This window comes from Protopterus annectens, chromosome 1.part0 (genome assembly GCF_019279795.1).
Source record: "Protopterus annectens isolate FY-2018-M chromosome 1.part0, PAN1.0, whole genome shotgun sequence".
Taxonomy (NCBI): Eukaryota; Metazoa; Chordata; order Ceratodontiformes; family Protopteridae; genus Protopterus; species Protopterus annectens.
The window spans coordinates 426,408,849-426,433,707 of NC_056725.1; positions in this window are offsets into that span (position 1 = coordinate 426,408,849).

The following is a 24,859-nucleotide window of genomic DNA, read 5'->3' on the forward strand; positions in this document are numbered from 1 at the left end:
TTGCTAAGCAGTTAATTAATTCCAATTCTACTTTTTTTCTGATAACAATGGGAAAATTATTGATGAATATGGGAAACGTGTATACTTCTGCAACTTTGATTTTCAAAATTTTGAATTGTTAGGCTCGTGTGTTAAAGTCTGTTCTGAAAAATTGTGAAAGTAAGAGGAATGTTTTATCAGCAGTTTCTTCTTGTGAGGAAAAATCTGCTTTAAATAACTCACCACCGATTTTTACAGTGTGTGCATGACTCTGTTGATACTTCTTCCAGGGCTATGACCACTGGTATGGATTTAAGGAGGTTTGCTTGGCTGCATTGATAGAACCTTTCAGATGATGTTAAAAATTAGATTTTCAATTGTTCCTTGGGTAGAGAGTTAGTGACTGACCCCCCTCCCCTGCTGCAGAGGTGATCAAAAGTGTGATGAAAGGGCAAGCTAATCAGGGGAATCTTTAAACTTTTTCAGCAGGATATAACCCATATAGCTAAGACTACTGCAGCGTTAGTCTTAAAAAAAACATCTACTGTTATGGTTGGCTTTTTCTACAGATGCCATGTTGTGTTCTTAGAATGTTGTTATTATTGCTATATATTCACTGGAACTCCTTACACATACTCACTTCTCAATGCTTCAGATTATTTAGTTCAGTAAAAGGTTTGCACTACAGAACCAAATGTAGTAGTGCCAAAGTCAACCCAGAACTCTTTCATGAGCTGTCATGATGAGTAACACAACTGCACTGTGAAACAAAGAATCAATAGGAACGGCAGTTACAAAATATATGCGACTCTAAACTCAGAAGTTGCAGTCAGAAATCTGTATGCAGCAAACAGTAAATAAAAAGAGAAGCAGACATAAAAGTCAGATAAGAAAAGAATCTAAGAAGAGAAAGTGCATCAAGGAAGATAAAGTACAGACTGTTTTGTTTTTATTTTCAGTCACTGTTTGATTTTGAGTTTTTATGTATATTTGTAAAAAGAAGACCCCTGCTGCACATCACAGGCATTTAGTGCTTTATTTTAAAGATAAGTGCAACTAAGGAGATAACATGAATAATCACTCACTCAGGCCTTCGGTGACTTCCTTTGTTTTCCTTCTTGCTTCTCCTGCAAAGAATCACAGTTACAGCATGGTAAGAAAGGTGGACCAAACTTTCCCCATCCCCATTTATACTTGGTACCTTATCCTGTGGCATTTCTAAACAATGCTTGTCCATCAGACAGACAATATTTGTTCAGCATGTTTGGCATCCTACAGTCGTCTATGGCCAGAACACAAAAGACATCTAAATAGCATCGGTTAGTTTCCCCGATCTGAGGGCTCAGCATCTCCTGGATCACTATGAAGTTCTCCCTGTCATGGAGGGTAAGCTCAGTAATCCTACATAGAAACCTATTGTCACTGCTCATAACTGTGCTTGCATTCATTCAGTCAGTTCCTGAGAGGATAGGGGAGTAGATTTACTAGAATTTATTTTACTTTGTCAAGAATTGAGCCATCCCAATTAATCAACACATATATGACTATATCTAGATGTTACTTTTCTGTCTCTTGCACCATTTGAGGCTGATTCTTCACAACTGAGGTAATGTTTCCTATAACTAAAGTAAAGATTCTATTGTCGGTGTCTGGGCTTGTTTAATCTATCTTACTCATACCTGCCAGAATGACGGCACCACAACTGAATCCCATCATTTTTTTGCAGATGGTAAGTCTACATGCTGAGTCCATGTAGCCACTTCAAGTTTTATCCAGCCAGGTTTTATGTGAAGTTTGATATCAAGATTCTTACAAGTGGACATCACCCATTTACTCCAGAATAGGGCCTGGTAACTGTTATCTGGGTAAGGATCTCACAATTGTTTATTTGGTCACTTTTTGTCTCTGCAGCCTGCTGACCATCATAACCTATCATGGTCAGTTGGCCCATTTATTCTCAATCACCAGGAAGAGAGCCAGCTGTAAGCAGCCATCACTGAGGCAGATTTCAATTACTTTTTGTTTTTTTCCATCTTTTTGTATCCATAATATTCTTGCAAACTGATTCAAGTCCAAGGAATTAGCATGTAGTGGACCACTGTGATGCAGGTCATACCTCCATGTAATGCGATCAATTGACCCTACCTCCTTTTTAGACAAGCACATCCTTGTGATCCTTAGTCTCCAATGTGGAGAATGCCCTCACAAGCACATGCTTCTCCCTAAACATGATGATCAGGCATAAGCCTTTTATTCCTCTCCTACCCTATGCCAGCTCCAACAGATGCCTCAGATGCTAATCAAACTATAATGACCTGGGTTATTACTAGGGCTTTATTCCTGTATGCCAGTGGAACCAGCTAAGGTAATCTTAGTTTTGCTGTTGACTATCATGGAGGGCTCTTTCGTGGACAATCCTCTATCTGGTCATTCACCTCAGATATTGTCACCAAGGGAGAGATCCTACCAGGAAACTGAAGTTGCAGGTCACATAGTTTTGAGGATCATTGGGGTGCACAAACTCCTCCTGCATAATGACTATATATTCCAAAAGACAAATCATTATGAACACTTTCTATGTGGCCTAGGTTAATGTTTTTAAACAAGGAAAATGAGCATCCATGTTTGTTTTGGCTGTCAAAAAAGCCTGAAAGCATTAATTTCATTATGAATAAGACGTTGTTTCTCCTTATATGTATCATTGTTATTGTGTACTTGAAGTTCAGTACTTCAGCCATTGAGGTTTGTTATCTTTTATACTGCTACTCAATAGAATATACCCACACAGTAACAAATGTGTCTGACAGTTTATAATTAGCAGATGGAGTTCCTTTAATGGGTAAGTGAAACTATAGAGAGACATTTTCACTGTTAGTAGAGGTGCAATTATAATCAAAGCTATGGAAATATTCATAGAACAGTGTTGAAGATATACAGATTTATTTCTTACTGCATTCAAATGTGTTCTCTAGAGCTTACCTTGATCATCTTTCCTGGAGTTTCAGGTTACATTTTGACAGCAACGATGAAATAATGATGAAGACAATAACAATAGGTGTACTCTGCATTTCCTTAGAGATAACTGTGACGTAGAGCATTAAAAGTAATTTTATTTTTTCTTTTGTAAAGTGTGAAAAGGCATGCAGAGTTTTATATATAATGTGCTGTGTATAAGCAGAATGGAAATAAGTAAGTCATTTTGACAAGTGAATGTACAGCTAATCCTGGCTCACACTCTGTTGCAGATCAAAACCTTTGTCTTGCAAATTTTTAAAGGATGGTTAATTAAACATGCTTGCAAATGAGTACTTTCAGTAACACATAATGAGGATAGTGTCCCTGTTGAACAGAACCCATGCCTATTTTCAGTTTCTGTTTACCACGGTAAGTGATTTAACTCCTTTGAGAAACATAAGAAATTACAAGTTGATTATACTGTGTTTTGATTAGACTGCCTTTAGCAAACATCACTGGTGCTATGTAAATTCTGCATGTAAGTGAACTATTCCTGTATCTATATTAGGCTAGACCATTTGACACAGATAACTAAAGGAACTCATGGTGACAGAACAGTGGTAGTTTGTTTACTTATTGCAGAATCATGTCCACTTCATTACTGGGTTTGACACTGAGAGTAGAAATCAATTCTGCCTTACGGTGCATCTTCCAGTCATAACAATCATTTGGTCATCCTCCTAGCCTGGTCCTTGTGGTACCTTTAATACTACTCAGAAAGTTCTGTTGTCTAGATGCCTGCAGCTGACTAAAAGTGCCACCATCTTAAATACTTGCTCTTCCTGGCTACCAAAGGAAACTGACTGCCAAATTAGAGATGTGGATCACATAGCTAAACAATTTAAACCATTCTGTTCAGTATACTGTAATGGGCTGGCATTCTGTCCTAAACTGGTTCCATGCCTTATGCCCATTGCTATTTTTGTACAGAGTCTGCCAACACTGAGACCCTTAATAAGATAAAAAAGGTATCAGACAATAAATGAATATTGTACAAGCATGTAAAGTGCTGTGTATTTTAAAATACTATAAATGGACATCAGAAAATATCTAAATGCTTTGTAGTACATGAGTGCAAGCAAAACTCTTAACAATGTCAAAATATGGCTAAATTTAGGTGCCAGTAAAGAAGGCATGAGGTCCTGTAACTCTACATGAGTTCCATTGCTGGTAATGTATAACCATCACTCCCTTTCCTCATCTATTTTTTTACCCACCCTTGGCACCTTTTAAACCCTCTGCAGATCTATACTCCATGATCTCATTTAGCAATATGTTTGAGGCCACATCACCCTGCCCATGAAATGATACCTAATCTATGCAATCAATATTCCTTCAGCCAGCTGTTATCCATGTCCATGCTTTCCCTCCATGTTTGTATTCTTCTGTTGTGTTCCATCAATTTTACAGGGCATGCATAATATATCATATTATATCAAATGTGATATCATAAATCATGTTGCACTCCCCATTTTACCTTCATTCCTGTCATATTTATATTCACACTTCTCTAAGTCTTTCTATATATGCAGTGTTTCCTGATTCTGTTAACATATTAATAACATGCCATTCATATACTTTCAAGTAGTTTGATAAGCTTGATAAACATTTCTGGATATGGTCTCTAGATGTGAACATAATATTCCAGATATTCTTCTCACCTGCACACTGTCTAAAAAGAAAAAGACTTAGGGATGATGCCCTTATCTCTTCTACCAACATTTCTGTCAATGTTCTCAAATGCTTCTTGGCCTTTGAATGACAATGTTTACCATAATTAATATGCTTCAACAAAAGGGTGACTATGACACCCAGATTTTTCTTATTCCTTTTGGTGTAGGGGAATATCTCCCAGTTTACAAATAATCCATTGATTCTTCTAACTAAAGCATTTAACTTTGCAGTTTTTGCATTGATTCCCATCTAAAACCAACTTGCTAACCTTATGATTGTCTCAAGGTAATACTGCAAACCGATTCCTCTAACTTTAATTAACCACCACTCCAGTATTACTGTATCAATATACAAGTTAACATTATCCTAACACATCAGCAAGATGTCTAATACAAACAAACAGGACAGGTCTAATACTAACATTTAACACTATGCTACCACACTAGAAATTCACTTCTGCTTCACTCTGTTTCCTGTCAACTAACCAGTTCTTTGTTTATCTTGCCAGTTTGTACCTCACTTTGTACTTTATTTTTTATCACAAACATCCTGTGAGGAAATGGATAAAAGACTTTCTGAAGTATGGACATATGACATCTACATGATTCCCCTTTATAGCTTTGTAGGTGACTGGTTCCTAGAACTGGATCACAACAGATTAACAAGACCTCAGTTGTGTGACGTCATGCTCTTTTCCATCTGCTCAAGACTGTGTACTCAGAAACTCATCCAGTGCACTCCACAGAGTTGTTCTCCACATATATATTCCTGAGACAGAGGTAATTCTGAAAGGTATAGCATTTTCCACTCATTCAAGGTCTCGCTTCTGCAAAAGGAGACCATGATTCCAACCCTAAGTCCACAGGGTCACTTTATCCCCTAAAAAAAAGAAACTACAGTTTTGTCTTTAATTCTTGTAGTTCATCCATCGGTCTTCTTTCTTCATATTCAAGTGTAATTTATCTGCCTTCTGTGTTATTTTGCTTCTTCTTCCAAGTTAAATCATTGTCTGTTGGCTCAAGTGTTTGCTCGTCATCCCCTCCCAGAATAGTCAGTGACCTTTCCATTCTTTAGTAATGCAATTTGCTTCTCTGACCACTTCATTTTCTAGATTTGTCTTGAATGATTGTATTACAGTTGGTACTAGTTTTCTTGCCTCTTTGTCTTCCTTTATTTTCTCATCGCCTACAGATCATCTTTCTCTATATACTATTTTTTCTTTGATAGACCCCTTATGTAATTTTGTAGGGTACTCACATTGCTACATATCCTACTTCTCCTCAAATATGTGTTCATTCTATGCATATTCTCTTCATAATGCATTACCACATCTTATCCACTATTATTGTATCCAAATATTCTTTCTAAATGAGCATACTACCAGAGTGAAGTCTGCAGTCTGGTAGTTTGTCATGTGTGTTCCATTTGTCCTTTCTATGTCCAGTGATTCTGAATCACACTATGTTATAGTTATGCTACCTATTCTTTATCTTACTCTCTTTACATTTTCCAGAACCAGGTCTTCGATTCACAAACCTCTCAGCAATTGTGCAATTCTGATATGTGGTCCAAACTACATACCAGAGCCATATGCAATTTATAAAAATGCTGAACTTCCATGAAGTATCTAAATACACTACAGTGTACCTGGATTAGTCCAGGTGCAGAGGCAGGTATACAAATGAACATCCACTGTATGTCCCATGGTCCACAAATACGTGAATCATGAATTCTGCTGTGGAGTAGAGGTCAGCACTTAGGAGTGCTGAACTGTAGACTAACCACAGAGAAAATAGCAACAACATAGCCAATGATCCACAATCACAGATACTGTGCTCAGCAGACAATTGCTGAACAATGACACCTGTCAAAATATCCGAAATATAAAGCCTAAAAACGTAGATGTACAAATTCACACCTGGATCTTCTACTGTGATATCACTTCCTCCACAAAGTATACTATCTCATTCTGCACCTCTAACCTTCCTCAAACATTGTAACTGAGCTGGAAGATTAAAAATCCATCATCCAAACTCTTCTCTTTGCAAATTCTATGAATATATTTCTGAGTCTAGTGAATACCCTAATCCTCCTTCATGGCAGCTTATTTACTGTAGAAACCTCCCAGAGTTGTATGTCCTCCCACTTTAAGGCCATCTACATCAGCCTTTCCATCTTGTTGGCTTTATCCTTGAAGTCTTAGGATGTAAATAACAGACAAAAGATTTCAAGCCTGCATAAACTAAAGCACTGCTGATGATTCCCTGATGGGTGAGAAAAACAGACCTATATTTTCTTGTCTGTGATAAAGCTGCTTTCTATGTTTAACAGCTTCATTTTTTAAGAAATCTGCTTGGCCTGGTGTTTTTGTTATATGTGAGATAGAGATTTAAATTAGCTAGGCTGTACATTTCCCATGTTTTTCATTGGTTAAATTGTTTGAATGTACTTAAATACACAGTGAATTTCTGTCCCTTTTCCTCTTCCTGAAAAGATTTCAAACCTGCATAAATTAAAGCACTGCTGGTGATTCTCTGCTAGTTTTTCCCACTCACTTTCCCCTTCATTGATCTGTTTTTTTAAACCTGGTGATTTTAAGCTGGCCACCCGTACTGTAAATTGAGCTTAATACGCTCTGCCATTTCTACACTACAGTTGATATCTTGAATTATTTATTTGCCTTTCCTTGTGCTTATATTGAAAAAAATGCTTTTTGCTTCATATTGTCTGTTCAATTGATTTATTTCCTCTGAATTCATTATCTAGCTAGCTGTTGGATAAAGTACTATTTTTACGCTCTAGCAAGCACTTGTTTTATATCAAGAGGTCAGTGGATTTTCCATCTGGTGCACTGGAAGGTAGCCTGGTTTATTTAGGTTGGGGACACCCTTGAGAATGCTGTATGTAGTTTTAGTGGCTGGATGGGCTTATTAATCATCTTATCTTATTTTAGTGCCTTCATAAATTCTGTACAATTGAATGGCTCTTGGCTCATTTATACAAAGCAAAGACTTTTATTGAATAATCACACTTATATAAACTGTTTAATGTACACTGCTGTATCCCTATCTTTAAGTTTGTTTGTGGTAGCATTTCATATCTTTTAAGTTTGTTTGTGGTAGCATTTCACTCCAGACACTGCTTTACTATGCTTTTACATTAGGAGGACAGTGATTATTTGTCTAGTAGCAATAGGTGTTTACCTGGTCTTTCTGAGCTGGAAAGCATACTCCAAGTATCTTTCTGCGTTTCTCTTATACACTGTGACTGTACTTTAGCAGTTAAAAAAGAAACTATATTGTCTGCTGCTGCTTTAAGTAGTTAATTGCACTGTATTACATTGTATCTGTTAGTTGTAAGGCTGTTGTAGGTCGTTTGTGTGGTCTTGTTACACTTGGGCTCCAAACCAGCTATTCTAAATTAAGAAGGTGCTTTTCTGCACTCTTGTGGCAGAAGTGTGCTGATCTAACCAGTCCGAGTTGGGGTTGCTGATGGAAGGCTTATTGTGTGCTTTCCTGATTGGTAGTTAGCTTAAAACCTGTTTCTCTTTGCTCATATTTAAGCCTCACATTTGTGTGGTGCTGCTCTTCATGCAGCGGCAGTTAGCAGTGCTCTTGAGTAGACACAAAAGCCTAGAAGCTCAGTTTTTCTCTAAACAGCTGGCAGTAAAACATCTCCAAGCTTTTCTGCTGCTCTAAGAGTAGCATTGTCTTATTGGTCAGCCTTAGCATACACAAAGTATAGGTCCCTCTTGCTGTCTTAGCACTACCAGCACAGTCCTGTCAAATTATCCTATTCCCTTCCCTAATAAAACATACAGTAAGAGCCTGCTATCATGGACAGGCAGTTTTCCATCATCTGTCTGGCCTGCCTGATAGACATGGGCATCCTGAGGCAATGTAGTAATTGTCTCATGTATACTGACAACCACTTACTCCCGAAACAAATACTTTATGTGAGAGATGTAATTACACTATGAAATTGGAGGCAAGACTCACACATAAGGACAAATTGAATTCCAAACAGGTTGCTGGCACACAAACTTCCCACACTGAATAAGGATGCTACACATAAACCCACATATGTGGAGGCACTCACTAGTAACTTAAAAGATCAGAGACCTCCCCAGCAGAAGCCACTTATACATAACAATGAAAAAAAAAAACAACCACAGCACATAATAACACATACACCCGTGTCACAACAAATAAGCCTATAAAGCATGTTAGAGTTAGGATATTCTAAATTAATTCACTATAGTACATTAAGGTAGGATAATAGGCCTGAAAATAAAGAGTCAGACATGTATACATTTAGATTCAGAGAAAGACAGTTTATTAGAAAGGAAAGATACAGAAATACAGAATGTTCCTTTCTCAAGGGAAAGTTGTACATAGCAATGGAATGCTAGATATGGAGGCACATGAAGGACCAGGCTTGGAAACCAAGGCAACCAAGGCTAAGGAGGCATGTAAAGCATTACAATGTTTTGGTATTATTAAAATATACTTCAGCTACAGTCAGGGAAGTCATTTATTTAGTTTGGACTGACATACAGAAAAGATTAAATATTCAGCATTCCAGAAAGGAAGTTACAATATAGACACTCAAGCCTGAGTACAGAAAACAGGTCAGATAAAGACTGATTCAGTTTATATTATTCAGGAGAATCAGAATATATATACGCAGAAACTTTGGATATATTTAACAGCACTGTTATTACTAACCAGCATCCCAGCATTTCTACAGACTGTTATCATTTATCAGCACTGTTAATGAAGACAGTATTCAGAACTACAGTGTTTGGAGAATTCATTCTGAAAGCACACAAGACTTGGTCCATAAAGGAGAGACTGGCACCTGTTCAGCACATGTTTGGGTAATTAACAGTTAAAGATTTTCATTCCAGCCTAATTTCACTTGTTTCCAGTTAATTCCAATATATTGCAGTCTTATCAATTCTTTCAATGGCAAGCCACTATAAATAAGATAAAACTGTAAGACCCAAAACTCCATAACAGCCTTGCATCAGCAATCAGACTATGTGTGTTCTACAGACAAATCTACAGAAAACTAGTGTTTCATTCAACTACTAAACTAATCCACAAAGACCAAAACCATGAAACGCAGTCGAAAAAGGAAACAGCCACTGCAGCAGCAAGTAGATGGAATGGTAAAAACGTTGCAATGATAAAATCACAAAAACAACAAAAAAAACTGGCGTATAGCCTCAACCCCTTCCTCATGGGGAATACATGTATATAAGGATTCGACATCCAAACTAAAGATGATGTGTTGTTTAGGGTCAAATGTATTGCTCTCACTAAATGCCTTAAGTTTTTCCAAAAAATGCCAAGAATCCTTTATATATGATTCTTGTTGTATCACTAAAGGTCCTAAGGTGGCATCTATGACTAAAGAAATTCCCTCAGTCACTGAATGGGCTGAGGAAACAATGGGTCTGAAAGGAGGGTCTGTTACACTTTTATGTGTCTTCGGTATCCCGAAGAAAATCCCTATTCGGGGATTGTTAATCAGACAAAAGTCATACACCTTAAAATTGATTTCATTAGACATAAGAGCATCATACAAAAATGACTGAATCTCTTTAAATTTCTTTATTATTGTAAAAAGCGGAATCGCCTCATATTCCTCGATGTTATTTAACATCTCTAGCATTTTAAATTTGTATTTCTCCTGTGACATTATCACTAAGTTCCCACCTTTGTCGCTTTTCATAAATCTGCAAATCTCATTCTTCTTACGCAACTCATTAAAAGCCTTTCTTTCCCTAAATGTTAAATTGTGGGTAACTTTGGTGTTTTTGTTCAACATATTTTCCAAATCCTGTATACAAATATCCTCAAACACTTTCAAGGTATAATTTAACTGTGGATTAAAAGTAGATGGTTTAATGAGACTATTTTCTGTCATAGGGATGTCATGCATTAAGTAATGTAGGTTTAATTTCCTCACATATTTCTTTATATCAACTATAGTTTTACTGTAATCTGCTTTTCTTGTTGGTACAAAATTTAAACCCAGTTTCAAAACATGGGTTTCATACTTATCAAAAACTATGTCTGTTAAATTAATAATTTTAAAGTCATTAATCCCTACGTTTCGTCCGCTGAGGAGCTTGATCCCAGGAATGTACGACTCCTGGTTGATATTGTCCTTTTTTCCAAAGGTGTTTTCTTCCCAAAAAAATTCGATGTTTTCAAAACCTTTGAACTGGTAACTTTGTTAACACTACTTGTTTTGCCTTGAATGGTGTTACTGTCATTAGGCTCATTCATGGGAACATTATCAGTAGATTCTGCCCCCACAGCTTGAGGAGCCTTGTCATTAATAGCCCCACTTGAGGCCGTGGTCTTGCTCGTAGCTTTATTAAAACTATTACCCCAACCAAAAACACGGTTGATGTTATGGCCCGAGCTATTGCTCTTAGGGCCTTGCATTACATTGTAGTTACGTGTATTGCCCCTTTCAAGTTGTTTTCTATTGGTAACTTCACCCGCATGTTTTTCTAAATCTTCACTCATTCAATAATGAAGCATTTCATCAGAAAATTGAGTTGTTAGGCAGTTTGTTAAAAAAACATCGCTCCATTTTCATTGAAAATTGCTATTTTGAGCGATGTTTAGAACTGGGCATAACACCGAAGGGGTTAAGATTTTTTAAGTGCCCCAACGGTGTAGGCATTGGAGATCCTATGTTTCAAGTATTGACTAATTTTTTCAATGACGCCGGACAGGCTTTTTTAAGATTATTGATGGACAATAATGTGGAAAAACTCAAAAGCTTGAAAGAAGACATTTGTGTTTTAGAAAATGAAATTAAAACTTTATGTGTCGACAAAAATAAACAAGCGGAATTGTTTGAAAAAATGAGTGAAGATTTAGAAAAACATGCGGGTGAAGTTACCAATAGAAAACATTCTAAATTACTAAGAGACATTACAGCTTATGAATCAAAGTCGGCCTTTAATCACTTTGTACCAGGCCACAAAGACAATAACTATAAGAAGTTACAACTTGAAAGGGGCAATACACGTAACTACAATGTAATGCAAGGCCCTAAGAGCAATAGCTCGGGCCATAACATCAACCGTGTTTTTGGTTGGGGTAATAGTTTTAATAAAGCTACGAGCAAGACCACGGCCTCAAGTGGGGCTATTAATGACAAGGCTCCTCAAGCTGTGGGGGCAGAATCTACTGATAATGTTCCCATGAATGAGCCTAATGACAGTAACACCATTCAAGGCAAAACAAGTAGTGTTAACAAAGTTACCAGTTCAAAGGTTTTGAAAACATCGAATTTTTTTGGAAGAAAACACCTTTGGAAAAAGGACAATATCAACCAGGAGTCACATTCCTGGGATCAAGCTCCTCAGCGATCTAAACGTAGGGATTAATGACTTTAAAATTATTAATTTAACAGACATAGTTTTGATAAGTATGAAACCCATGTTTTGAAACTGGGTTTAAATTTTGTACCAACAAGAAAAGCAGATTACAGTAAAACTATAGTTGATATAAAGAAATATGTGAGGAAATTAAACCTACATTACTTAATGCATGACATCCCTATGACAGAAAATAGTCTCATTAAACCATCTACTTTTAATCCACAGTTAAATTATACCTTGAAAGTGTTTGAGGATATTTGTATACAGGATTTGGAAAATATGTTGAACAAAAACACCAAAGTTACCCACAATTTAACATTTAGGGAAAGAAAGGCTTTTAATGAGTTGCGTAAGAAGAATGAGATTTGCAGATTTATGAAAAGCGACAAAGGTGGGAACTTAGTGATAATGTCACAGGAGAAATACAAATTTAAAATGCTAGAGATGTTAAATAACATCGAGGAATATGAGGCGATTCCGCTTTTTACAATAATAAAGAAATTTAAAGAGATTCAGTCATTTTTGTATGATGCTCTTATGTCTAATGAAATCAATTTTAAGGTGTATGACTTTTGTCTGATTAACAATCCCCGAATAGGGATTTTCTTCGGGATACCGAAGACACACAAAAGTGTAACAGACCCTCCTTTCAGACCCATTGTTTCCTCAGCCCATTCAGTGACTGAGGGAATTTCTTTAGTCATAGATGCCACCTTAGGACCTTTAGTGATACAACAAGAATCATATATAAAGGATTCTTGGCATTTTTTGGAAAAACTTAAGGCATTTAGTGAGAGCAATACATTTGACCCTAAACAACACATCATCTTTAGTTTGGATGTCGAATCCTTATATACATGTATTCCCCATGAGGAAGGGGTTGAGGCTATACGCCAGTTTTTTTTGTTGTTTTTGTGATTTTATCATTGCAACGTTTTTACCATTCCATCTACTTGCTGCTGCAGTGGCTGTTTCCTTTTTCGACTGCGTTTCATGGTTTTGGTCTTTGTGGATTAGTTTAGTTGTTACGTTTATTCATTTTTTCATGGCCGAGGAAGGTGACGAGCAGCTTCTTAATCTAACAATACACCCTACACCGGGTTCGGATTCAACGAACACACAGGACTTGCTTATAGCTACTCTGATTAATATCCAGAATTCGTTAAACTTTTTAGTGGCTGATGCCACTAAACGTAACGCACACCAGCCGGCAAATGTGGCGAACGCCTCAAGTCCATTGGGGTCCTTCAATGAGTTGGATACTGTTGTAGACACCAGTGAGACTAACGGTTACTCTGGAAAACCACAGTTAAGAGTTAGCGGCAACCCTGAAGATCATCATGGTTTTTTACAACGGAAGGAACCCGGTTTCGGATCTCTTTTAGACCGCTTTGATAATCCATTTGGCGGACAAACTGGGTATGTACTAACATTCAATAATGAAGCATTTCATCAGAAAATTGAGTTGTTAGGCAGTTTGTTAAAAAAACATCGCTCCATTTTCATTGAAAATTGCTATTTTGAGCGATGTTTAGAACTGGGCATAACACCGAAGGGGTTAAGATTTTTTAAGTGCCCCAACGGTGTAGGCATTGGAGATCCTATGTTTCAAGTATTGACTAATTTTTTCAATGACGCCGGACAGGCTTTTTTAAGATTATTGATGGACAATAATGTGGAAAAACTCAAAAGCTTGAAAGAAGACATTTGTGTTTTAGAAAATGAAATTAAAACTTTATGTGTCGACAAAAATAAACAAGCGGAATTGTTTGAAAAAATGAGTGAAGATTTAGAAAAACATGCGGGTGAAGTTACCAATAGAAAACATTCTAAATTACTAAGAGACATTACAGCTTATGAATCAAAGTCGGCCTTTAATCACTTTGTACCAGGCCACAAAGACAATAACTATAAGAAGTTACAACTTGAAAGGGGCAATACACGTAACTACAATGTAATGCAAGGCCCTAAGAGCAATAGCTCGGGCCATAACATCAACCGTGTTTTTGGTTGGGGTAATAGTTTTAATAAAGCTACGAGCAAGACCACGGCCTCAAGTGGGGCTATTAATGACAAGGCTCCTCAAGCTGTGGGGGCAGAATCTACTGATAATGTTCCCATGAATGAGCCTAATGACAGTAACACCATTCAAGGCAAAACAAGTAGTGTTAACAAAGTTACCAGTTCAAAGGTTTTGAAAACATCGAATTTTTTTGGGAAGAAAACACCTTTGGAAAAAAGGACAATATCAACCAGGAGTCGTACATTCCTGGGATCAAGCTCCTCAGCGGACGAAACGTAGGGATTAATGACTTTAAAATTATTAATTTAACAGACATAGTTTTTGATAAGTATGAAACCCATGTTTTGAAACTGGGTTTAAATTTTGTACCAACAAGAAAAGCAGATTACAGTAAAACTATAGTTGATATAAAGAAATATGTGAGGAAATTAAACCTACATTACTTAATGCATGACATCCCTATGACAGAAAATAGTCTCATTAAACCATCTACTTTTAATCCACAGTTAAATTATACCTTGAAAGTGTTTGAGGATATTTGTATACAGGATTTGGAAAATATGTTGAACAAAAACACCAAAGTTACCCACAATTTAACATTTAGGGAAAGAAAGGCTTTTAATGAGTTGCGTAAGAAGAATGAGATTTGCAGATTTATGAAAAGCGACAAAGGTGGGAACTTAGTGATAATGTCACAGGAGAAATACAAATTTAAAATGCTAGAGATGTTAAATAACATCGAGGAATATGAGGCGATTCCGCTTTTTACAATAATAAAGAAATTTAAAGAGATTCAGTCATTTTTGTATGATGCTCTTATGTCTAATGAAATCAATTTTAAGGTGTATGACTTTTGTCTGATTAACAATCCCCGAATAGGGATTTTCTTCGGGATACCGAAGACACATAAAAGTGTAACAGACCCTCCTTTCAGACCCATTGTTTCCTCAGCCCATTCAGTGACTGAGGGAATTTCTTTAGTCATAGATGCCACCTTAGGACCTTTAGTGATACAACAAGAATCATATATAAAGGATTCTTGGCATTTTTTGGAAAAACTTAAGGCATTTAGTGAGAGCAATACATTTGACCCTAAACAACACATCATCTTTAGTTTGGATGTCGAATCCTTATATACATGTATTCCCCATGAGGAAGGGGTTGAGGCTATACGCCAGTTTTTTTTGTTGTTTTTGTGATTTTATCATTGCAACGTTTTTACCATTCCATCTACTTGCTGCTGCAGTGGCTGTTTCCTTTTTCGACTGCGTTTCATGGTTTCATTCAACTACGTGTGTTCTCCATTGCAAACTAGAAAATTTTATTAGCACCACATGTACCTATGTTCATTTGGAACACTTCTTCAGAACTTCAAGAGAAACAGCTGTAATAAATAACCCTTGCATGTACAGTTTCTAGTGCAGCAGTCAGCTTAACTTCAAGGTTTCATTAACAGTTTAAAGTAACACTTTTACGAGTCTATCAGTAACTACAGCTGGTGTTTCATGCCAAACTTTACAGCAGCACACCAGTGTTTTTCCATAACAGAAGACTGTGAACTCCATGCAAAAAAAGGCCACAGATGACAGCACAACAGTTTCTCTATACAGAGCAGAACTTTTGGTAAGACAACACTAATATTCAAGATGTAAACTACATACAGAAAACAGTCAGAGGAGACGACCTCTACATACAGTAATTGCAGCTGTTAAACAAATGGCAGAGCATAGGCTGTTACTTCAGAAAAAGCCTCAAAGAACTTCAACAGACCAGCACTAAGTCAACAAACTTCAGCAGTGTTCCTTTAGAACATAAGACATAAAACATAGAACATAAAATACATCCCACAAACTTTCAAGTTTCAAGTGTGATGTCACACAGCCAAGAAGCAAGAAAAAGGTTAAAAAGCTGCAGATGACAGGACATATTGTTCCATAAGCATAAAGTTATGTAAGACTTTATATGCACTTTTTAGCTAACAGCTCATAAAAGTTTAAATTCATCAGTAAATGTCATTTTCATACTTCTTGTATTAACATGTCAAGTAATAGTTCTACAGGTAAGACATCAGTAAATGTTTGGTTTAAAGTTAAAAACTAGGTAAAGAAGTCTAAAAAGAAATGTGTTCCAGAAATTTTTTTAAGTTAAAGGTTATTAGTTCAGAAATATTACATCTTTCCAGATGCAAAAGGGTTAAATCAGAAAAGTACACTGTCCCCCAGATTCAGCAAACCCTGCACGGCATGCAGGACTAGTGCAGGAGCTCCAGCAGGGAATATGTCTGCCGTGCGATCCAGGAATAACCTGCAGGGATGTCCACGAGCACTCCTGCACTAGTCCTGCATGGACTCAGCCCCTGTATGCAAATTACCCCATTTGCAGAAGAAATCCATGCAAATGAGGTGGATTTATGATCCAGGAAGCTGGAAACTGGCCATGCAGGACTAGCGTAATCAGCAGAAATGTACTCCGGCAGTAACGGAGTACATTTCTGCAAACTACAAAATGGAGCCATGACAGCTTCAGATAAAGGGTGGATATTATGTAGAAAGCATGCCAATGGCCAGCTATAAGGTCACTGGCATGGAAAACAGTTGCAAAAAGAAAAAAAATCAACTTTTTTTTTAGCTGATCTCGGCTGTTTAAGAGTAGGGCAGCAGCAGCGCACAAATGGGATCGGGCGGAAAATAAGGAAAAAAAAACTAAAATAAGCATTCTAACCAAAATCACTATTTTGCCATTACACTCAATGGCAAGCAGAAGACAACATGGCCAGTGAATAGTGATTGCTAAGGGGGGAGGCTCAGTGTGGGACATGTAACTATGCATCAGCAGGCAATGCTTTGCAAATGAGGGGAATGATACTGAATCACAGATTTACCCTGCGTGCTAGTCAGCACCCAACAGTGTAAGAGCAGGAATAGCTTGGTGCAAGCCAATGAGTTAGCTGACATCATGGGGGGGGGTCAGGCATACTGTAAGCAGATTAGAGCCCTGTGGCTCGGGTTTTCCCTTAGCTTAGCAGAGCTAAGCAAGGGGGTGGGTCTGAGGCTGCCTAGCACTCTTTACATTGCCTAAGTGAGTGTGCGCTCTGCACACCATGTTTTAAAGGAAAAAATAAATAAACCAGGAAATAGCAGCACTGTGTTTGCACGGCGCACCCCTGGGCTTAAGCAGGAAGGCAATGGGAAGTGAAAACTGCAGTAGGAAGGTAATCTAGGAGAGCTTGCATAGCTGGCAGGTGAAATGTATCAGAATCAGCCAATTACACAGGCAGCAGACCAGCCCAGCCCAGAACACTAATATAAACTATGCAAACAATTTTCCCTCTGTTTTTTCCCCTCATACTCTACACCACTGGTGTATACAAGCGGGAAAATTTTAACAAACAAAAACAACAGAATGATAGGGGCTGCAGCAGCTATCAGACATCAACATGTGGAAGAGGCAGAGGGTGATAAGGATGAGAATGCTGTCGACCAATCCACAGTGAGGAGGTGGAGAAGGGTGTACAGACCCAGGGTAACCTACCAGGGGTTACATGAGCTGGAGATAGTGGAGCGCTATAGGGTGGACAGGGACCTCCTACAGCAAATTGTTGAGCTGTGCTGGCCATGCCCGACACACAGAACTAATGGAGGGGATCCCATCCCAATGGATGCCAAGGTATTTGTAGGCCTAGGAATACTAGCCACAGGTACCTCCCAAAGCCCAACTGGGGATATCATGGGGATCTCACAGGCTATAGACTGCATGCACATATGCATCAAAGCACCACCTGGTGAGCGGGGTATGGTCTACATCAACCACAAGGGCTACCCCTCCATCAACTGCCAGGTCCTGTGCGATGCCCAGGGCATTATAATGAATGTGTGTGCTGGCTGCCTTGGAAGCTATCACAATTCCCACATCTGGCATCTGACACAGCTGTACCAGAGATTTGCCAATGGGGACATCTCTAACGGTAACCTAGTGGGGGATGCTGGTTACACACTGGAGCCATGGCTGATGACACCCATCAGAAATGCACACACACCTGAACAAGAACGCCATAATGAGGCACACGCACAAACCAGGATCATAATAGAGCATGTGTTTGGGATGCTCAAGTCATGGTTCCAGTGCCTGGACACATCTGGTGGAGCCTTGCGGTACTCACCAGCTACATGTACCCAAATTGTTATTGTATGTGCCATGCTGCACAATATGATCCTGCGGAAACAGCTGCAGCAGGAACAGCATGGGGCTGGGCCACACAGCCCCCCACCAATGTCAAGGCCTGCACAGGCACAGAGTGACTCGTCGGAGGGACAACCTGAGCCTGTCCAGTAAGCAGATGGAGGCATGCCCAGTATGCCATGGCCTTGGCAAAGAGGCAATGCATAGCACGTGCACTGACATAGTAGGGACCCAGGGAATGATACCTCTCTCTGACTTGCACATACAGTAAAAGGGATAATAAACATGACACTACCTATGCTCAACCATGTATAGAGTGTACTATGCATATCCGACATAGGCAGCCCCCAGCACCATCCTCAATACTGGCACACCCACAAGGTAAGTCACTCCCCTTACCGATTGCTGATTGGAGTAGTATGTGTTGTTACTTGTATCTATGGTATGGATGTGGGCATGCAAGGGAATTGGGTGGCTGAATGGTATGCTAGCAGATAGTAGACACTTATAGTGGCAGCATGAGTTCTGTAACAAACACGAGTGTCACTATAGTAGCCAGTACTACACATGGTTACAAAACCCACTGCAGGAAATGTGCTGGGCCACATGTGTCCATATGACACACACATGCCAGTCAGGGAGGTTCACATACCCAACAACAGTCACAGACAGCAGGACAGGTGCAGACATTCACAAACAAAAGCTGTGTTAAGGCCACTGAATGATGCCTATGGGTAACCTCCCCCCCAGGCCTACACAGACAGACTACATCAGGTCAGGCGGTTGGATGTTAGTTCTGAAGGGTAGGAAGTCAGAAACTAATATGTAGGTCAATCAAACGTAGTACACTGACATGCCTCTAGTCAGCATGATAGGTTAGAATACAGAATGAAATGGAGTACCTGACAAACCTGTGCAGTCATAACAAATGTGTACAAGTGTCAGGTGTGCCCCCCCATCCTGTGTAGCAATGTAGAAACAGTCAGGTGTGCCCCCCCACAGCATATATAGACATATAGTAACTGTCAGGTGTGCTGCCAGTCCTATGTAGAAATGTAGTAACAGTCAGGTGTGCCCCCCCCAATCCTATGTAGACATGTAATAACAGTCAGGTGCGCCCCCCAGTCCTGTGTAGCAATGTAGAAACAGTCAGGTGTGCCCCCCACAACATATATAGACATGTAGTAACTGTCAGGTGTGCTGCCAGTCCTATGTAGAAATGTAGTAACAGTCAGGTGTGCCCCCCAATCCTATGTAGAAATGTAGTAACATGTAGGGTGTAGGTATAATACCAGTGGAGCACAGATGCCCAGAGGTGGCCAAGGTAGCAGGATAGATTGTAGCATTTGCACAATATTTATTTATTTATTTATTTTATTTTATTTTATTTTACATTTGTTAACCGGGCTAGTCTAGCTGGATATATTTCCATTTTTAGTAGAGGCCCTGGGAGGAAAGCTCCGGCAAGATAGAAAAATTAAAAATGTCATTACATGGTAAATGAAAGGATTGATAAAAAAAATACAACAGGTAATTATAACATACTAAAAGTATTTACACTTGAAAAAGCAACAGTAAAAATATTTACACTTGAAAAAGCAACAATAATAATGTAGCACAGTAAGATTCATAAGGAATTTTTCACATCAAGTAGAAATATTTCAGCAGTATGTTGAATTACAATTTAAACAGTACCAGTCTTGCTTACAAGAATAAGCATTAAAATGTTTGGAAGTTTGTTAGGAAGAGGAAAAAAAAACAGTGGTGGAAGAGGGTGGTTAGTTGGGGTTACTACAAGGGCATAACCAGTGTGTTTTGCTATGTAGGTATGTGTGTGTTAGGTTGGCGTGTGTTTCATATTGTTTGAGTGGTCAGTATGTATGCATGTTGAGGTATGACCTGGTGGCCATTGCCCACTACTGCTGATGACAGGGCCAAGTCCTCACAACTGCAGTGCCAAAGAAAATTCCTACCACTATAACACATGCTAGCAGTAAGCCATTGTAAATGTATGGTGGTAATATGAGTAACCATCTGAAAGATTGACATGGCATGACTGTTGGGTTAGACATATAAGCAGTACACAGGGGAAAGTACCCCAGACATACAGTATATAATGTGTAACTGTGAAATGGACACACCCTTGGAATTGTACACACAGGTATGCATCACATTATCTGGGCCTGTAGTAGGTGATACCAGTGTCATCTGGCTGAACACTTGCAGATCACAAAGGTGGTAGGACTGATGTATTGGGAAACAGCTGATGTACCTGCACATGCAAGCATAACTGGAATGCCCCATGCATATCTGTGTGTCAGATGCAAGTAGTGTCCATAGCACACATGCACCCAGCTCACCCAAACGCCACCCACAGGTACCTCTCTGGTCGTATCCCTGGTGTTGGGAATGGGTGCAATATGACCCCACCTGTATATGGCAATAGTGAAAAAATGCATCATGCAGTGCAGGTGTCCCATGCAGGTGTGTCCCTAACTGTAGGTAGAACCCTGCCAGCATCCACAGCACCTGATCAAGACTGATAGAAAGTATTGGCATGAACACCTAGCACACCTACTCTGTCACCCCAGGGGAATATGCTGTATGGCAGTCTTAGACTGTAGGACTGACAGAATGCAACGGCCTGCCACAGCTGGCCCGCATCACCACCAAATGGCCTACAGGCCTCTGCCAAAGGCCTGTGTCTCACATGTACTGCCAGTGCATGTTATGTTATGGGCACCCAAATAACAACATAACACACTCCACATAAGCCATATGCAAGGCCATGTGGACAAGCCACAGTAACATGTCCACCATATCCCACTTCATGAACTGTGGACCAACACCACAACACAGTTGTGATGAGATGATAACCTACCAGGGGTTACATGAGCTGGAGATAGTGGAGCACTATAGGGTGGACAGGGACCTCCTACAGCAAATTGTTGAGCTGTGCTGGCCATGCCCGACACACAGAACTAACAGAGGGGATCCCATCCCAATGGATGCCAAGGTATTTGTAGGCCTAGGAATACTAGCCACAGGTACCTCCCAAAGCCCAACTGGGGATATCATGGGGATCTCACAGGCTATAGACTGCATGCACATATGCATCAAAGCACCACCTGGTGAGCGGGGTATGGTCTACATCAACCACAAGGGCTACCCCTCCATCAACTGCCAGGTCCTGTGCGATGCCCAGGGCATTATAATGAATGTGTGTGCTGGCTGCCTTGGAAGCTATCACAATTCCCACATCTGGCATCTGACACAGCTGTACCAGAGATTTGCCAATGGGGACATCTCTAACGGTAACCTAGTGGGGGATGCTGGTTACACACTGGAGCCATGGCTGATGACACCCATCAGAAATGCACACACACCTGAACAAGAATGCCATAATGAGGCACACGCACAAACCAGGATCATAATAGAGCATGTGTTTGGGATGCTCAAGTCATGGTTCCAGTGCCTGGACACATCTGGTGGAGCCTTGCGGTACTCAACAGCTACATGTACCCAAATTGTTATTGTATGTGCCATGCTGCACAATATGATCCTGCGGAAACAGCTGCAGCAGGAACAGCATGGGGCTGGGCCACACAGCCCCCCACCAATGTCAAGGCCTGCACAGGCACAGAGTGACTCGTCGGAGGGACAACCTGAGCCTGTCCAGTAAGCAGATGGAGGCATGCCCAGTATGCCATGGCCTTGGCAAAGAGGCAATGCATAGCACGTGCACTGACATAGTAGGGACCCAGGGAATGATACCTCTCTCTGACTTGCACATACAGTAAAAGGGATAATAAACATGACACTACCTATGCTCAACCATGTATAGAGAGTGTACTATGCATATCCGACATAGGCAGCCCCCAGCACCATCCTCAATACTGGCACACCCACAAGGTAAGTCACTCCCCTTACCGATTGCTGATTGGAGTAGTATGTGTTGTTACTTGTATCTATGGTATGGATGTGGGCATGCAAGGGAATTGGGTGGCTGAATGGTATGCTAGCAGATAGTAGACACTTATAGTGGCAGCATGAGTTCTGTAACAAATACGAGTGTCACTATAGTAGCCAGTACTACACATGGTTACAAAACCCACTGCAGGAAATGTGCTGGGCCACATGTGTCCATATGACACACACATGCCAGTCAGGGAGGTTCACATACCCAACAACAGTCACAGACAGCAGGACAGGTGCAGACATTCACAAACAAAAGCTGTGTTAAGGCCACTGAATGATGCCTATGGGTAACCTCCCCCCCAGGCCTACACAGACAGACTACATCAGGTCAGGCGGTTGGATGTTAGTTCTGAAGGGTAGGAAGTCAGAAACTAATATGTAGGTCAATCAAACGTAGTACACTGACATGCCTCTAGTCAGCATGATAGGTTAGAATACAGAATGAAATGGAGTACCTGACAAACCTGTGCAGTCATAACAAATGTGTACAAGTGTCAGGTGTGCCCCCCCATCCTGTGTAGCAATGTAGAAACAGTCAGGTGTGCCCCCCCACAGCATATATAGACATATAGTAACAGTCAGATGTGCCCCCCCAATCCTATGTAGACATGTAATAACAGTCAGGTGTGCCCCCCAATCCTGTGTAGCAGTGTAGAAACAGTCAGGTGTGCCCCCCACAACATATATAGACATGTAGTAACTGTCAGGTGTGCTGCCAGTCCTATGTAGAAATGTAGTAACAGTCAGGTGTGCCCCCCAATCCTATGTAGAAATGTAGTAACATGTAGGGTGTAGGTATAATACCAGTGGAGCACAGATGCCCAGAGGTGGCCAAGGTAGCAGGATAGATTGTAGCATTTGCACAATATTTATTTATTTATTTATTTTATTTTATTTTATTTTACATTTGTTAACCGGGCTAGTCTAGCTGGATATATTTCCATTTTTAGTAGAGGCCCTGGGAGGAAAGCTCCGGCAAGATAGAAAAATTAAAAATGTCATTACATGGTAAATGAAAGGATTGATAAAAAAATAGAACAGGTAATTATAACATACTAAAAGTATTTACACTTGAAAAAGCAACAGTAAAAATATTTACACTTGAAAAAGCAACAATAATAATGTAGCACAGTAAGATTCATAAGGAATTTTCACATCAAGTAGAAATATTTCAGCAGTATGTTGAATTACAATTTAAACAGTACCAGTCTTGCTTACAAGAATAAGCATTAAAATGTTTGGAAGTTTGTTAGGAAGAGGAAAAAAAAACAGTGGTGGAAGAGGGTGGTTAGTTGGGGTTACTACAAGGGCATAACCAGTGTGTTTTGCTATGTAGGTATGTGTGTGTTAGGTTGGCGTGTGTTTCATATTGTTTGAGTGGTCAGTATGTATGCATGTTGAGGTATGACCTGGTGGCCATTGCCCACTACTGCTGATGACAGGGCCAAGTCCTCACAACTGCAGTGCCAAAGAAAATTCCTACCACTATAACACATGCTAGCAGTAAGCCATTGTAAATGTATGGTGGTAATATGTGTAACCATCTGAAAGATTGACATGGCATGACTGTTGGGTTAGACATATAAGCAGTACACAGGGGAAAGTACCCCAGACATACAGTATATAATGTGTAACTGTGAAATGGACACACCCTTGGAATTGTACACACAGGTATGCATCACATTATCTGGGCCTGTAGTAGGTGATACCAGTGTCGTCTGGCCGAACACTTGCAGATCACAAAGGTGGTAGGACTGATGTATTGGGAAACAGCTGATGTACCTGCACATGCAAGCATAACTGGAATGCCCCATGCATATCTGTGTGTCAGATGCAAGTAGTGTCCATAGCACACATGCACCCAGCTCACCCAAACGCCACCCACAGGTACCTCTCTGGTCGTATCCCTGCTGTTGGGAATGGGTGCAATATGACCCCACCTGTATATGGCAATAGTGAAAAAATGCATCATGCAGTGCAGGTGTCCCATGCAGGTGTGTCCCTAACTGTAGGTAGAACCCTGCCAGCATCCACAGCACCTGATCAAGACTGATAGAAAGTATTGGCATGAACACCTAGCACACCTACTCTGTCACTCCAGGGGAATATGCTGTATGGCAGTCTTAGACTGTAGGACTGACAGAATGCAACGGCCTGCCACAGCTGGCCCGCATCACCACCAAATGGCCTACAGGCCTCTGCCAAAGGCCTGTGTCTCACATGTACTGCCAGTGCATGTTATGTTATGGGCACCCAAATAACAACATAACACACTCCACATAAGCCATATGCAAGGCCATGTGGACAAACCACAGTAACATGTCCACCATATCCCACTTCATGAACTGTGGACCAACACCACAACACAGTTGTGATGAGATGATAACCTTAGGGAAAGTATCAGAGAATGTATGCATAACGTATGGAAAAGGATAGAATAATAGAGGGGGGGTGGGAGCATGGGCAGCATGGAATGTGCAAGGTCCAACACACAGCTGTGTGCACACACTATCCCTGGCTGCAAACACATAAATGGGTTGCTACAAACCTGCCCATACACCTCAATATGGCTAATGTCCTGACTCATGGCCCCTGCCTCT